The following is a 17,089-nucleotide window of genomic DNA, read 5'->3' on the forward strand; positions in this document are numbered from 1 at the left end:
GATTTTCAAGTCGGATCTGTGTGTCCAGACCTAAACAGCCTATCTGCATGGGTTGCTATGGTAACGACGTGGGCGTCAGTAAATACGTACGTTGGTGACGTGGTTTCCCTGCGCAGAACCCTTTGATGACGAGTTGCCAGTGATGTTCAAATCAGATTTGGTGGATCTGCACGTCCGCACTGAAGACACATCAGTCAAAAGCATATTTGAAGCAGATTGGAAACTACCTCCATATGTGGTTTTGGACAAGTGGACTTGGAGCGTCCAGACTCATAAAACCAATCTGGATAAAGTCATTAATAGGTCACTAAAGTTCACAAATCGGATTTGGCCTCCTAGTCTGAACATGGCCTTAGCGGTATATGCCATCATGCACTAGCTCATGGTAGCGCACAACCACAATGACTCTCACAATCTATATGCTGGCCGAAATAGGCCACCGGCTGACAGCGAGATGGGGTGGCATTGCAATACAGTAAGCAACATTTAAAGCAACAAAAGAAAAGATAACCAAGGCTCACTAGCTGTAAACCAAACGAAACATAATTATCTGCGCACACTTATGACTTCTGCTTTGTTTCTCTTTCTCAGCTTGCTTTTGGAGTAAAGTCGCTGTTGTACCTTTTCTCTCTGCCGCCGAGGGGCGCTAATCTAACGTATTATGGTCGTATTGGACGGTCGGACAAAAACGACATAATTGGTCGTATGGGTTGGAGGACATGTAGGTAAAATGGCATAGCTGTGGCTGGAGAAATTCTGCTCACACACACACACACACACAGACAGACTTCGCATTCTTATTAGGCTATAGGATAGGATTAATTTACTTTGCAAGTAATTCAGGGACTTTGATTTTCCTTCATATCCTTCGTACTTTTTTTGCCAGTATGGATGTGAAATAGGTCTTAAATTAATAATGGTCCTTTAAATGTAACTTGTTGAAACCTGCAGAAACCCTGCTCTTCCTACTCCTCTTCCTCCCCCCCTCATCTTCCTCACAGACGCCCTCCTCCCCCTTTGATGAAGGATCTCAAGCCATTTATTTTAGTTTTTTGTTTAGTTTTATTTGTATCATGTGAATTGACACTCTGTAACAGAAGACACCTCTGATGTGTGTGTGTGTGTGTGTGTGTTTACAAGTTGTGTGTTTTTTTGTGTATGAAAACTGCTTGTTTACTATGGACCAATCACACACAGCCGTCTCTGCTTCTTTACTATGAGTATGGACCTGGTATGGACCAATCACACGCAGCCATCTATCTGCTTCTTTACTATGGACCAATCGCACGCAGCCATGTATCTGCTTCTTTACTATGGACCAATCACACACAGCCGTTTCTCTTTTCTAAGATGGCTTTTTCTGCACATTCTGCTCCAGCAGGATGGAGGCAGAAGGACTGAATACTCTACATTCAGAACTGACCAATGCAGTATGTATGACATGTACTATGTATGTATTACATACTGCACTGCATACATAGAGTCTGAACTAAAAACATCGCCAACCAAGGACCGTAAAAGAGATCACTCACATCACAGACTTTGGGACCAGTTCTATTGAAGTGAATGGGGTGGGCAGGGTTCCACTATAAACCATCTTTGTCGTTTCACCTTTGATTGAAAAATTCTGATGAATGTGATGTTGACTGGTGTTTTTCATGTAAATATGCATGTGTGTGTTTTCCTTATTATTCGTCTCAAACAGATCATGGCTCTGTCCAGCAGCTGCATATAGCTCAACTCAAGCCCCTGTTTGGACCAAAATAGAGATAGATTAGCTAACTACATCATCATATAGGACCGAATGGGGCATCAGTCAACAACACGTAATGTTTTTTTTGTTTTTGTTTTTTTATCTGGTGGAAGCATTTTTCAATCAAAGGTGAAATGACACCGATAAATGGTTTATACTGGGACTTACCCTGCCTGCCCCATTCCCTTCAATAGAACTGGCCTCAAAGGCTAACTCCAATGCAAAATTCAAACACTGTGACGTGGGTGATGTCTTATCCTTCTGATTTAAGGTCCTTGTTCCAAAACAGGATGTAAAGTCTGACACATCTGGAGTCGTCCTGGAAGATGTTGCTCCTTGTGTTTTATGGAAGTTAATTTATTAGACCGAGCTGAATGGATCTGAATGCAGCAGGGTATTTATTCCCAAACACTACTGAATCCTACCAGCTTTGCAGACTGACTTTCTTCAGGGTTTTTGCGGCCTGTTTAGGTCGGGGGGGCGGGGATGGGGGTCGCATCTTGAATATTATTGTAAAAATTCCACTGTTGGAAACTTTAACTTTTTTTGGCAATATCAGCTGTTGGTCAGGTTTGGACTGACAGAAAACTTGTATCACTGTAGTTGTTTGTAGTTTGGGTGAATTTCCATTTTTATTTCCTGAGTTCAGCTCATATCTGTTATCTAGCAACTAGGAAAAACTAACATCCAGCTGTACAGTAAATCAACATTACTCTGGTGTGTGTGTTTGTGGGCTGGGGGGGGGCGGGGGCGGCGGAGTCAAAAAGTATCTTAAAACCTGTGATTTTGTTTTATTGATTTTTTTTAACATGCAGATAAGTGATTTTCCTATGCTTTTTAATTTTCTTTTAATTTCTTTAAGGCATTTTATGCTTTATTGACAGACGTATAGTGAGAGAAAGACAGGTGTGTGTGAGAGAGAACATGCAACAAATGACCACAGGGCAAATTTGAACCCGGGTCACTGTGAAGGACTGAGCTTACATGGTAGACACTCATCCCAGTGAGCCACCGCACGGGGACACCTCTTCTGACCTTAATTTTAAAGTAATAACAATAACTTAATTCAACAGCAAATCAGAAACAATCCAACAACAGACTGGGTTTGTCTGTGTGGCTGAGTGGTCAGTGCAGTCGTCTGTTCTGGTAGACCAGGGGTCAAAACCTGCTGTGGGAACCCTCCTTTGCAGTATAGTTTGTTGAACATTTATTATAACAATTTAATATCTTAGTACATAGGCAAGACGAGGCAGTAAGATGTACTAAGGCAGTGTCACAGGCAAAGCAAGGACAGTGGGTGAACTGGGAGAGTGTAGAGAAGAGAAATTTGAAGTGGAGAGAGTTGTGGCGCATGGAGGCCAGCAGAATTAGATTTATTAGGGACTACTTATGATGTGCTGCCATCTCACCAGAACCTAAATCAATGGTTGGATGAGGATACTGCCTGCCCATTGTTCTAGTGTATGTACACTTAGGCATACTGTCAGGAAAAACGGCTACAAGTACATTCTAGTTGCTAGTAAAGAGACTAGGCAGATCAAATTTGTATCGAGAGGGAGAATAGGTTAAACCAATTAAGCGCAGGCACAAGCCAGGGCAGGTAAGTGTAGGTGGAGCCTGGGAAATGAGGGCTGATTTGAATGAGCAGTAGTCATTCCAGCATATATAGTTGTTACTGTGGTCTGAGGTAGAAAAGATAGTTTATTTTATCAAACTCACAGTCCCCTGGGAAGACCGAGTTGAGGAGGCTAATGAGTGCACGAAAGCTTGGTATGCTGATATGGCAGCAGAGGCAGAACAGCGAGGTTGGAGGACTGGAGTGCGGCCTGTAGAAGTTGGTTGACGTGGTTTTGTGGCAAAGTCCGTTGTTGCTTTACTAACTGAGTTGGGCATTCGGGGACGGCGCTTGAAACTTGCGGTTAGCAACATGTCAATTTGTTTTACCTCGGATTTTGGCGCAACATCTTGCCTGCTGTTGGGCAATTTGAGCAATTAATCACCAGAAATGGCTGTAATATAATTGAGCTTCTACCTAGTGAGCTGATCTAAGAGTTTAAGTCCATCTGTGTGTGATGTCCATGTTGCAGTCATGCAGTCTCTCATCAGCAGCAGGGCTGCAGTGACTCAGAGGGTTGAGTGAGGACCATATCAGGTTCTTTCCTTGCAGAGGTTGCTTTTGAATCCGGCCCATGGTTGTTTGCTGCATGTCCTCCTGTCTCTCATCATACATCTGCCAATAAAGCATGAAAATATATAGAGGGTACACTATCCCATGCTTTCTGGTTTTGTCCTTCAGTCTCCCTCGCCTCCTTTTCAACTGTGGCTGACGGACATGGTTCTGGTTGTGCGCATGGAGAGACTCAGGTTCTTGAGGACCAACTCGCTTAACAAATGTTCAACTATTTGGGGCCTGTTTCTGGCCCACTTGGACGAGGTTAAGGGCAACATGTAACTCACCCAGCTGATTTTTCAGGGACTCTCTGCGTGGGATTCTATACACATCTATTACAAGCACATTATGTGGCTGGTAGCACTACTTTGGAATGTTGGAATGTTGATATGTGTTTTTTTCTTTTTCCATGACTGTTTTTGTTTCTGTTCTGAAGATTTTTAAAATAAAATATTGGAAAAAAGCATGAAAAAAAATATATATTTAACTGAGGATGGGAGACAGAAAATAGCATAAGTTAAAGGAAAATGACAAATAAAGTATGTGATGAGAGCACCTGAGTTTATTGTGAATTTAATTTATTATCTGAAATGTATTTTTTTTTAGCCTGGCTTTCCCATGGGTGAGAGACATAGACATAGAGTGACAGAGAGAGAAACAGAGTTGGCCCAAGATTGTGCTGTAAGAAGTTTGTGTGCACATCCCAGGCTTGAACTCACAAACCTTACCTCAGTAGGCAGCTGACATACACAGTGTGCCACCAAAGCACTGCCACTGCTGCTGTGTTTCTCCTCTGTTGTTGGGCAATTTGAGCAATGAATCACCAGAAATGGCTGTAATATAATTTAGCTGCTCTTCGTAAGCTGATTTAAGAGTCTAAGTCCATGTTTGTAATGTCCAGGTTGCAGCCATGCAGTCTCTCCTCAGCAGCAGGGCTGTGGTGGCTCAGAGGGTTGAGTGAGGACCCTACCAGGTTCCTTCCTTACAGAGACCCGGGTTCAAGTGCGGCCCGTGATTGTTTGCTGCATGTCCTCCCGTCTCTCACCATACATCTGTCAATAAAACATGAAAATATATATATTTCTAATTGAGGATGGGAGACAGAAAATAGCATAAGTTAAAGGAAAATAACTAATAAAGTGATGAGAGCACCTGAGTTTATTGTGAATTTAATTTAATTTATTACTTAAAGCAGCTACGAGCAACTTTTTCGATTGTTATTAAACAGTATAAATTTAATATCAATGCATCACATCTTACCTCTAATAGTAGACGAGACCAACGCAGAGTAGTCTCGCTTGAAGCCCGAGTGAATCGGCCAGTGTTAGTCTGTCTGTGGCCAGGGCAGATCAGGAAGTGAAATGAAACGGTTTGCAGCAGCCACTTCGGCCATAACCACAAAATAACTTCCAAAAAACCTGTTAGAATATATATAGAGAGATGTTCGCGAGAGTATGCGTGGCATTCACATTGTTTATGCTATGTTGCTAGGCAGCGCGAACGGGTGAAGGCAGGCAGCTGCGTTTCACTTCCGGGTTTCACTTCCGCGTTTATCTGGTCCGGCGGTAAGGAGAGAGAGTAAATGGTAAAATGGTAAATGGCCTGCATTTATATAGCGCTTTTATCCAAAGCGCTTTACAATCAGTAGATAGTCTACATTCACCCATTCATACACCGATGGCAGCAGGCTGCCACGCAGGGTGCCTACACACCATCGGGAGCAAGGAGGGTTAAGTGTCTTGCCCAAGGACACAACGACAGCAGCTGGGAGGGAGCGGGGATCGAACCGCCAACCCTTGCGTCATTGGCCGACCCGCTCTACCTCCTGAGCTAAAGCCGCCTCTAGAGAGCCTCTAGAGAGAGAGAGCCTCTAGAGAGAGAGAGAGCCCCCTGTTGACGCAAGTTTAGACAGACACAGACTTAATAATCATCTAAGGGAGCAATCTCCGATTCACACGGCTTTGGTCTCAGCTACTATTATAGGTAAGATATGATGCATCAATATTGTAATTATACTGTTTAATAACAATCGAAAAAGTTGCTCGTAGCTGCTTTAATGCTGTTATTACGACTAGTGCAGTGCCCGTTCCCCCATGCACCACCCCGTGGGTGCTTCCCCCCCGCACACACACTGCACTCTGTCAGGTCCCCCTAAGCGCAAGTTTGAAGTCGATCCGACAAACGGTTCTCGAGATACGCGAAGGACAGACATACAGACAGTCCTGGAATAAGTCCAAATTGCATGAAATGTGGCACCGCACTTCATCGGGGTCCGAGCAGCGCACTCCCCAAATTTGAAGTCAATCAGACAAATGTTTCTCGAGATAAACCGCTTTTTGTGTTGCCAGTAGGTGGCGCTATGCCAGATTGCACATAATTTAGCTCCCTGCACTCCATTGAGTCCCCCTAAGCGCACTCCCCGAGTTTTAAGTTTGAAGTCGATCAGATGAATGGCTATGGAGATAAAGCGCTTTTTGTGTTGCCAGTAGGTGGCGCTATGCCAAATTGAATTCAGCTCCCTGCACTCTTTGAGTCCCCCTAAGCGCACTCCTCGAGTTTGAAGTCGATCGGACGAACGGTTCTCAAGATAAACCACTTTTTGTGTGGCCAGTAGGTGGCGCTGTGCCAAATTGCACGAAATTTGACACTGCGCTGTGTCGAGTTTCCATCAGCGCACTCCCCAAAGTTGAAGTCGATCGGACGAACGGTTCTTGAGATAAACCGATTTTTTTGATGTTACCAGTAGGTGGCGCTATGTCGAATTGCATGAAAACAGGGCACTGCACTGCACAATAGCGCACACTCCCAAAGTTTGAAGTCGATCCAACGTTCTCGATGGCATACAGCGGGATGATGCTGGTTTTACTCTGGGAACCCTACTTACACAGGATGGGGGTTCCCGGAAGTGGTGTGGCCTGCCGCCCTAGAGCATATTATTTCTGAATGCGTGACTCGCAGGGGCGGTTCTAGGCCTTTTTTGGGTGGGCTTTAGCCCACCCAAAAATAGTCTCAGCCCACCCAAAAAAAAAAAAAAAAAAAAAAATTTCTCTCCAAATCCATGGTGGTCATTAGTAGCAGTTTCTGTAAAATGATCTTTATTTATTATTTATTTTTGCTTTAAAACTATTTTTTAATTTTCTGCTTAAAGTTCATGAAAGAAAGTGGTTTTCTAGTTTTTTCCCACAATAATTTCATAATACCATTTGTAATGCCACCATTGTAGTGCTGTTGTTCAAAATTAAAGTACATTTTCTCAGATTTATTGGTGTCTTTCTAGTCACACAATTTAATAGTCAGTGTTTCCCATACACTGATCTATTTGTGGTGGTACACCCTACATAGATTTTGACCCCCACAAATACTGCCACATATTAATTTCAACTAGTTGACTGCAAACTCCTGCTTTAGTGCTTACAGTATATTATTATCTTGTCGGAATATTATTCCAGCCAATAAGTTAGGAAGTTCCCTTTTGATTTAATTTTACTTTTGTTTTGCCTACAAAGCAAAATGTTACTTTACTTGAAACTCCCCTGAAGTGATTTTGGTATTATTTATGCAAGCATAATTCTACCATATAGTAGCCTGTATGCAGAATATATATAGTATATATCGGGAAACAATTATTTTTTCATCGCTGTAAAACCACAGAACGGTAAAGAAGATATTGATGTGTGTAGTTCTTCATAGATCTAGTCTCTTCAAGGCCGGATTAACCATAGGGCAACCGGGGCAGGTGCCCCGGGGCCCTCGGGGTGAAGGGGCCCTCCAAAAAAAAAAAAAAAAAAAAGAAAGTTTTTTTTTTTTTTTGGTCGGGCTCATGTTGGGCTCCACAGAACTATGACACAAATCTAAGACCAATCAGAACAAAATAAAATGTGTTTCCAAGAAGATTAGGTCTGATGATTTAGTCTCATTGGATGCCTGTGGGCAAGTGGTGACCAGGGGCGCGGGAAGTGGGGGTGCTTGTGGTGCTGCGGCACCCTCTGCTGTTTTGTATTGGAAATGTAATGTCAATTATTTTTTCATCATTGTAAAGCCACAGCACAGTGAAGAGGATATTAATGTGAAGATTAGCCTCTTCCTTTTGCTCTCAGAGTGCATCAGATTCATGCATTTTACTTTAAAATGTACAAAATTTCTTTGCCCAGGGGGGGCATCGCCCCCCCTAGAAACCCCCCAGTCACACTAATATTTTTATCCTGCTGGTGCTACCCCTGTTTGCAAAGCCTAGAATCGCCTATGAGTGAGTGAGAAACTGAATCTGAGAAACTGAATAATGACATAACAGTATAACACTAATGTTAATTTAAAATGAGATATTCCTCTAAATATGGCGAAAAAACATCCAAACATCGGGACGATGGGTAGGGGGGCCCCTGGGAGATTCAGTGCCCCGGGGCCCCTGGGGGTGTTAATCTGGCTCTGAGTCTCTTCATTTTGATCTCAAAGTGCGCCAGTTTGATCCATTTTTACTTGAAACTGTACAAAATTTTCTTCCGGGGGGGCATGCCCCCGGACCCCCCTAGGGGTTCAGTGGTCCATGACCTTTGGGTGGGCTGAGCCCACCCAAAGCTCTGATGCTAAAACCGCCCCTGGTGACTCGTTATAGCCTACCATTATAGCCACGTAAAAATCTCTTAGAAATCTCACTTAACTAAGATCACTGAGCTCTACTGATTATTTCCCCTTGATTTTATTCATGACAGACTTGATGACACGTGAATATTAATGCTGCTTATTCAGCTTAATACATGTTCTTCTACTATTCTCTGCTCCTTTCACGCTGCCCTCTCTCCGCTGCATTGCAAGACATCAAGATACGCGAAGGACAGAGAGAGAAAGAAGCCGTTTTCCCACATGCGCTTTGTACCGCTAAATGACCGGAACGTGGTCTAATGCCTTCATGTGGGAAAGTCGTTGGGCCGGTATAAGCGCGACCCCGTCGTCGCGGACATTTCACCAGTTTCGAGCCAGTCAGAAGAGCGGTATGCGCTATAGCGGATACAAGTGAGAAACGGATCCAGTCATTTTCCACGACACCGGTCCTTCTCTCATCATGGGCGAGGTGTACACACGTTGCTTAACGTTCACTTCCAGCTTGCATCATCTAATCATTCGCGCACATCAAAGCAAATTACTTCCACATTTCGCTTCATGCATTTCGTCGCTGTGCAATGAAAGCCACTTATCTCCAAATCGCCAACTTTTCAGGAAATTAAAAAAAAACCTGTGCTCTTAAAATACTGAACATCACGTTGTCATATTTGACACATGTCTTCATTGTAGACAGTTTATCGCTGAATGTGTCATTACATTATTAATATCTTACCTGAATAAGCTCAAATGCTGTTACAGGATTATCACACCGAGTCTGGAGCACTTTCTGCTGGCCAGGCAGCAGCGTGTGGGAGCCTGCCTTTTAGAGCGCGAGCACGAGCCGCTGTGCTCCAGGCAGCGGGGACGCGCGGGCGGAGCGCTTCACTCTGCCAAGCCGGGGAGAGTGGCTCTGTCATGGGTTGAGCAGTCCCGGAGTAACGTGACATTATTCTTGTCAGAAACAACTTCGATTTGCATACTTTAAATGAGTTTGCAGCCCAAGGACAACCCGAAAACACCTTATTGATCTAAACCCGACCCCCCAAATAAGCTCCCCCCTCCCCCCGCCCCCCAACATACAGGCAATTTTGCTGCTAGATTCCCACATGCGAGCGTGAAGGTGTGAAGGGAAATTCAGGGAAATGTCCGATATTGACTTAAGGTGCGTTCACACCGAGATATTTATTTTTCGCTCTGTCGCTCAAGTCAACCCTTTGGAATCGCTCTGTCGCTCTGTTTAAATCGCTCATCAACAGGCACACGAAATGACGGACATGTGGGGGATATAACGTTACGCAATGTCATGATATTTGTCCACTACGAGCCACCGTCATTGTTTACAAGCTAAAGCCTATCAGCGTGCTCCTAATGCGAGCTCCATACCGGTAGGACAGACTTCACTTCATGTCAGCTGTCAGGCTGTCAATGTGGTTTGTTGCCACACAATAAACCAGCGGTTTGTTCCAAGCCAGTGTGGTCCTTGACTCGCTCTCACACGGCAGCCAATCAGCGTTGAGTGGCGAGCGACTGATGCCAGCGTATTTTCGCCCGGGTTGAGATATTTCATCTCGAGCGACGAGCGAATTTTCTCCCTATCGCTCTGTCTCTGCCGCTCGGACGCCCAGCGATTTTTCTCCCAGGCGAATATACGCTCAATCGCTCGTTTGCATTGACTTTGTATGTAAACTCGACGCCAGCGAAAAACTTTAATAGGTCAGTGTGAACGCACCTTTACAGGTAATTTTCCGGTACGCATGTGGGAAAACGGCTAGAGAGAGAGAGACAGACGATCCTGTCATTATAGTATAGATTATCTGCACTTTTTTCTTTTTTTCTCTACAATTATTCATTTTCAGAGACTTGTCTGAAAGACCTAGAGACTGTTTTAACAGTTCAGAAAGTATCTCAAATTTTTTAACAGCTGAAATGTAACATGTTTTAGCCTGGCTTTCCCATGGGTGAGAGACATAGACAGAAAGTGACAGAGAGGAAAAACAGAGTCAAGATCACGCTGTAAAAAGTTTGACCTGTCTGGTTTAACTTAGCGAGCTCTTCACCAAACTCTCTGTTTTCTCTCTCTCTTTATCACTCTGTCTATGTCTCTCACCCACAGCCAGGCTAAAAATGTTACATCCAGCTGTAAATCAACATTCATTTTTTATCCCATTTTTATTCCCCATTAGTGCTAATTTAATTTATTTATCCTGGTTGCTACTCCACCCTCTGCCGATCTGGGGAGAGCCGAAACTGGCTCCATGCTTCCTCCGAGACATGGGCAGTTAGCCAGCTGCTTCTTTTCACCTGACAGAGGAAGCTTCACCGGTAGGACATAGCACGTGGGAGGTTCACACTATTCCAACCAGTTCCCCTCCCTCTGAACAGGCGCCCTTAACGACCAGATGAGGAACCACATTAGCAACCAGGATATTGCATGTTTTGGTGAAGGGGGTTCCTATATGAAGGAAACCCCCGGGAGGCACGGGGAGAACATGCAAACTCCACACAGAAAGGCCCTTTTGATGTAGCCTAGGTAAACCCAGCCCCCACGTGACCTGCTCTCTCAGTTCCCAGTCACTAGCACTAGTCACATAGTGACTGAGAACAGGTCTGAGAGCAGGTCACGTGGGGGATGGGTTTACCCAGGCTACTTTTGATGACCCCCATGCATTCCTTCAGCGTTCACAGCGTCCCAGGTGGGAATCGAACCCAGGACCTTCGAGCTGTGAGGCGACAGCGCTTACCACTGTACCACCGTACCCCCCTTGGAACACCTCTTCTGACCTTAATTTTAAGATACAAGATACTTTATTAATGCCACACAACAATGTTGGTGGTAAAGTAATTCATTCATTCAACAGCCAATCAGAAACAATCCTCCAACAACAGAGAGGTAGCCTAGGTCTGTGGGTTTGTCTGTGTGGCTGAGTGGTCAGTGCAGTCATCTGTGTTCTCGTCAGTGTTGGGCAAGTTACTTTCAAAATGTACTACTACATATTACTAGTTACTCTCATTTGAAAGTAATAAGTTACTTTACAATATTACTGTCTGTGTAGCAGTGTTGGGCAAGTTACTTTCAAAATGTAATATACTACATATTACTAGTTACTTTCATTTGAAAGTAATAAGTTACTTTACAATATTACTTCTATGTAGAGTAACTTGTTACTTATTACACTACTTTTGCATTACTTTTACCAAAACAACAGCAGCAGCAGAATGACATCGCCGCCCCGGAACCATCCCGAAAAATAATTTCAACCGCCTTGAAGTCAGTGTAAACAATCCAAAATTCTAAATGTTATTCTTTTCCTTTGTTATTGTCATCTATAGTGGTTATTTGCATAAAAACACACAGTTTGATTAGGAAATGATTGTATCTTTTTTAAATATGTGCTTTGATTTAATAAAATGTAAGTCAATTTGTAACTTGAGTTACTTGACAAAGTAACTGGTATAATATTACTGAAATCCTATAAGTAATGAGTTATATTACTGAGTTACTGCTAAAAGTAATATATGTTACTTTTGTAATGAGTTACCCCCAACAATGCTGTGTAGAGTACCTCGTTACTTATTACACTACTTTTGCATTACTTTCACCAAAATAATGGCAGTAGCAGAATGACATCGCTGCCCCGGAACGATCCCGAAAAAATAATTTCAACCTTGAACTCAGTGTAAACTGTCCAAATTTCTAAAGGTTTTCCTTTTTCCTTTGTTATTGTCATCTATAGTGGTTATTTGCATAAAAAGACACAATTTGATTAGGGAATTATTGTCTCTTTAGCCTATTTAAATATATGCTTTGATAAAAAAAAAAAAAGTAACTCAATTTGTAACTTGTTACTTGACAAAGTACCTGGGATAATATTACTGAAATCCTATTGGTAATAAGTTATATTATTGAGTTACTGCTAAAAGTAATATTACATGTAATATGTTACTTTTGTAATGAGTTACCCCAACACTGGTTCTCGCACACTGTAAAAAACGAATTGGGCCTTTTTGTTAGCTCAACTTTTTTTCCTAAGTCAGTTCGACAAAAATTACCTAAAACATCAAGCATAATTTTTAATGTGACCAACTCGTCAATCAAATCAGAACTATCCAGCTAACTTAAATTGCAAAGTTGACTGGATTCAGCGTGAGTCACCTAGGCAATTATATTAGGCTACCTGGACACACTGAATTCAGTTAACTTGGCAATCTAACTTACCTGGACACACACTTAATTAAATCAACTTGGCAATTTAAGTTACCTGGACAGTTCTAGCCCCTGCCTTCACAGTCCAGGCGCAAGCACTTTACCGCCCCCCCCCCCCCCCCCCCCCCGCCCACGTCAAGTAGGCTATGTGATGCCCTCATCATTGGTGACTCAATTGCAAAAATAGCAGACATTGACTATATTTTGCCTTGCTGGATGTTTTGATTTTGGCCCCTCCTCTCGTGTTGTCACCAAGTATCCCAGGGTGATGAGCAATGGATGGCAGCGAGGAAAGGAGGGGTTATTTTGAAATCAACCAATTGAAGGTGACAGAAATACAGCAAGGCAGCCAACCAAGCTGCAGCAGCCGGGCAGGGCTGACAGGGCGAAGGCGAGACGATCGCACTTATCGCTTGGCGGTGGGCAGGTATCCTGAGGGCGAATGGAGTATGAGACAGATGAAGTATGCACCTACATGTATCTATAATTAGAGAAGTGTCCATGTGAGTGAATGAGTGAGTGAGTGAGTGAGTGAGTGAGTGAGTGAGCAGAATTTTGTCCGGCTGCGGCTGGGCTGTGCCGTTTTACGTGCGATCAGGCTGAAACTTTCAGGGGTTGTAAAGAGCACCCATGCGTGTGACCTGAGGGAGGCGGATTTTTTAATTAGGTGATTGCCCTAATTACCTAATGATGTGATGTCATCAGTGATGTCAGTGATGATGTCATCAGTGATGTCATCCTATCTGGCCGAGGCTAATAAGTTCAGTGATGATGTCATCAGTGATTTAATCAGTGATGATGTCATCAGTGGGGGGGGGGGGGGGGGGGGGGGGTAACTCACAGGAGGGTCCCCATGGGTCCACTAGTCTACTGAGTTTGATTGGCAATGATTAACTTTTAATTTATAATAGGCTATATTTTTTAAATTAGCTAATTTCAATGGCCTTTCAGTGGTCTGAGAGAGCCCAGGAAGCTTGGAAAATGCATTTCCAGAAAATGCAAACAAGAGCAAAATGTACACTGGCTTCAAGAGCAGTTTCCTATGACAAGTATGGACCTACATGTATCTACGGACTTTGATGAGTTTGAATTTTTTACAGACCTTCTGATTGATGGGGGCAAGCTTGGTTTGAACGAAAGCTTTTATTTTGAAAGATCCTGACCGGAAGTCAGAAATTCCTGCTCACTTCACACAGGCGTCTGACGGTACTGTGTTGTGTTTACCGAGCTGCCGCTCCTGTTTATCATGGATACGCTTTAACTCACCCGGACAGACAGGCACAAACTACACGTCACAAGCCCAACTGTCCTCTGAGCTCCACACACGGTGAGTAACCTCGCTCTCTCTCTCTCAGCGCGCGGCCTTCGGGTCTCCTGGAACTCGAGGCCCGCGGCTGGTGTTTGGGGTCGCAGGCCGCAGGTAGAACCTCCTCACAGCAGACACAGAAACAAACAGTGTAGAGGCCTCTCTCTCTCTGTTTAAAAGCTGTGTAATGGAGGAAGCTAACTGAAGCTATATTATTCCAGCAGCTAACTGTGTGTTCAGGGTTAGCTAGCGTGGTGCTAACAGCAGCTAGTTGTGGGCCCACAGGCCAGTGTTCACAGGCTGTCGGGCTGAGTGTTAAAGTACTCTGTATCAAACTAGATTAGCTAACCAGCCAAAGCCATGCCATGCTAGCTTGTCGACAAGGGGGCTAAATAACACTAACCACGCTCCAAAGATAGCTAACGCTAGCAGCTTTCGACAAGGCAGCATAACGTAACATAGCTAGCTAGCTCTGCTTGGTATTTGTGCTGGTAACACACCGACACAAGCTGCTGTAACCTTTACTCGCTAATGTATTTTTTTGGCTGGTAAATAACCCTAACCCCATAAATAACACATGACCACACAGGCTATCAGCGTTAGCATTTTAGCAAGCGAAGCTAAAACTTGGAAACTGGAACAACTCTTTTAGCCGAGCCTGTTAGCTGCTTGCCTCAGATCGTCTGCCTGTCTGTCTCTGTCAGTCTGTCTGTCACTGAGACAGGCAGTCTGACAGACAGATCTGTCTGCTAGCCCCATATGTGACGCTACTGTACTCCGTATACACTTGTACAGTACTAGCGGCACACAGACTTCCATAAGGCAATAGGGTGGAACGGCTGTTCAAAACGCTCTCCTACCTATCGGTTAAAATGATACTGCTGCGTGACACAACTGTTTAAAATCATTTTTTCCCCCACAGCCTGTGCACTATTTAGGAAAGGAAAGCTTCCTAGTGCCAACAGGAACCTTGGGAGTTTGAGTATTTCATGACATGTTTTGCTTCCCAGGTGTGCTTTGATGATTTGATCACTGAGCCACCGTGTGTGACTGCATTGTTTGCTCACCAAAGTGGTGCACCGTGATAGTGAGATCAAACACACGCTGCTGTAAATTCAGCACAGGCTGTGGAAAGACTGCTTTTAAATGGTTGTTTCACACAGCAGTATTATTTTAACAAACCGGGTAAATTACTGGCTTCCGTAGAAGGACTTATATCTTCAGATCTGCAATCGGACATCGGAGACGGGTAGGAGAGAGTTTTGAACAGCCATTCTCCCCTATTGGCTTATGGAATTCGGTGTGACGCTAGTACTGTACGAGTGTATACGGAGTAGGGATGATAATCTGTTTGACTATTAACCGCGATTCAAAATGTCACGGTTATATAACCGCAGAGGCTCCGCTACACCGAGTGTTTTGTTGTCACAACAGTCCGTCAGTTTAAACCTCCCGTGCGGCGCAAACTGGAACCTGTCTCTCTCGCTTCGTTTCCGAAGCCCACTATTTAGTGGGCGCACCAAACACAGGCAGCTGCCTGTCTCTCAGTAGTAGCCAGTCTGTAGCCTAGCCATGGACGGCAGCCAAACATAAATGTTGCAATACATGTCCCGCAAGGTTTCTGAGATTAGGGGAAAGTCTGAGCTGGTGTTACATTAAACCAAACGTGGGGAGGAGGCAGCAGATTTGTTTAGCGTTAACTTAGCGCTAATTTCAACGAACAAAGCAGCAAACCTTGTATCAAAATACTCGTGATGTTAAGATTACGAGTGAAACTGTGGCTGTAAAGCATTACTCAAAATTAATATTAATGCCAATGTTACAATAAGGGTTATATTTTGAAAGCCCTAAAGCAGATGACATACTTTTACATTCTGGCTGACTTGACGCTGCAGTTATGCCTGTCTGAAACAGCTATGCTGCCTGTATAGCCGGATCCACATGACGATGCGTGCGTACCATTTTTAAAGGGGTGGGGTGAGTACCCAAACAGCGGAAACATTACTCGTTACATTACTAGTACTGATGTTATGAACGAGTACCGTAAATTCCGGACTATAAGCCGCGGCTTTTTTCCCGTTTTTTGGCCCCTGCGGCTTATATAACGGTGCGTCTTATCTATGGATTTTTTCAGAAAAAAAAAAAAAAAAAAAAAAAATCTCTCTTTTTTAGCACTCTTTCTAACTATAAATCCACTTCTGTTTTAATTTCCTCTCTTGCCCTCTTTTCACCACACCGCGGACACTGTGTGCACTGTAAAAATAAACAACGGTGGTGTTGTGTTATGTTGTTTTGTTGAAATGTTGTAATACGGTAAATGGGAGCTTCCTCAAACAGCCATCTCTTCCCGACAATCCCCTCTGTGCGTGACCACTTACATATGGTAATTACGGTAAGCAAACGGCCACTCGGGCAACAACTCCCTCCCCCGACTACCAGGAGAAAATCACAAACTTCGGCGAATTCACACAAAGGAAGATCAAGGAATATTCACAACAAGACGAGCAGTAGAAGCAACACTCTCACTTACCATGGGGAAGGTACGCAGAAATTCACACGAGGCAGCTTTCAAGTTGAAAGCAGTCAATCTCGCATTAAAAGAGAGCAGCCGCCGATCAAACAGAGCAGCCGCGCGTAACCTGGGCAAAAGGGACTGTCCGTCCGGGGGAGAACTACTGAACAACTCCCTCCCGACTATCAGGAGAAAATCACAAACTTCGGCGAATTCACACAAAGGAAGATCACGGAATATTATAGGAGTGTGAAAACATCCACAATTACCAACGGGTTCCAAAACGCTGGACTGCTGCGGGATGAAGAGGATGACGCCACGGGGACTGCCCCCTAGTCCGATACCTCACGAGTCCGATACCTCACGAGTCCGACACCTCATGGTTTTGGGTTAGGGTCTGGGGGAGGTTAGGTTTAGGCGTGGGGGTGGGAGAGGTTAGGTTTTGGGTTAGGGTCTGGGGGATGTTAGGTTTAGGCGTGGGGGTGGGAGAGGTTAGGTTTTGGGTTAGGGTCTGGGGGAAGTTAGCCTCTTTTTTCGGACTCGTG

At 44.1% G+C, this 17,089-nt stretch overlaps 1 protein-coding gene across 2 annotated transcripts in view; it reads left to right on the forward strand.

Annotated features, from left to right (window-relative positions):
• Nucleotides 1-13,991: 13,991 nt before the first annotated feature.
• Nucleotides 13,992-17,089, forward strand: part of hectd1 (HECT domain containing 1) — a 167,895-nt gene continuing 164,797 nt past the window's right edge. For both annotated transcript variants that reach the window (XM_083632869.1, XM_083632870.1), the window contains exon 1: nucleotides 13,992-14,053. The gene's annotated coding sequence lies outside the window, so the exon portion shown is untranslated. The remainder of the gene's footprint in view (nucleotides 14,054-17,089) is intronic.

Source organism: Poromitra crassiceps, assembly GCF_964638095.1.
Source record: "Poromitra crassiceps genome assembly, chromosome: 3".
NCBI classification, from domain to species: domain Eukaryota; kingdom Metazoa; phylum Chordata; class Actinopteri; order Beryciformes; family Melamphaidae; genus Poromitra; species Poromitra crassiceps.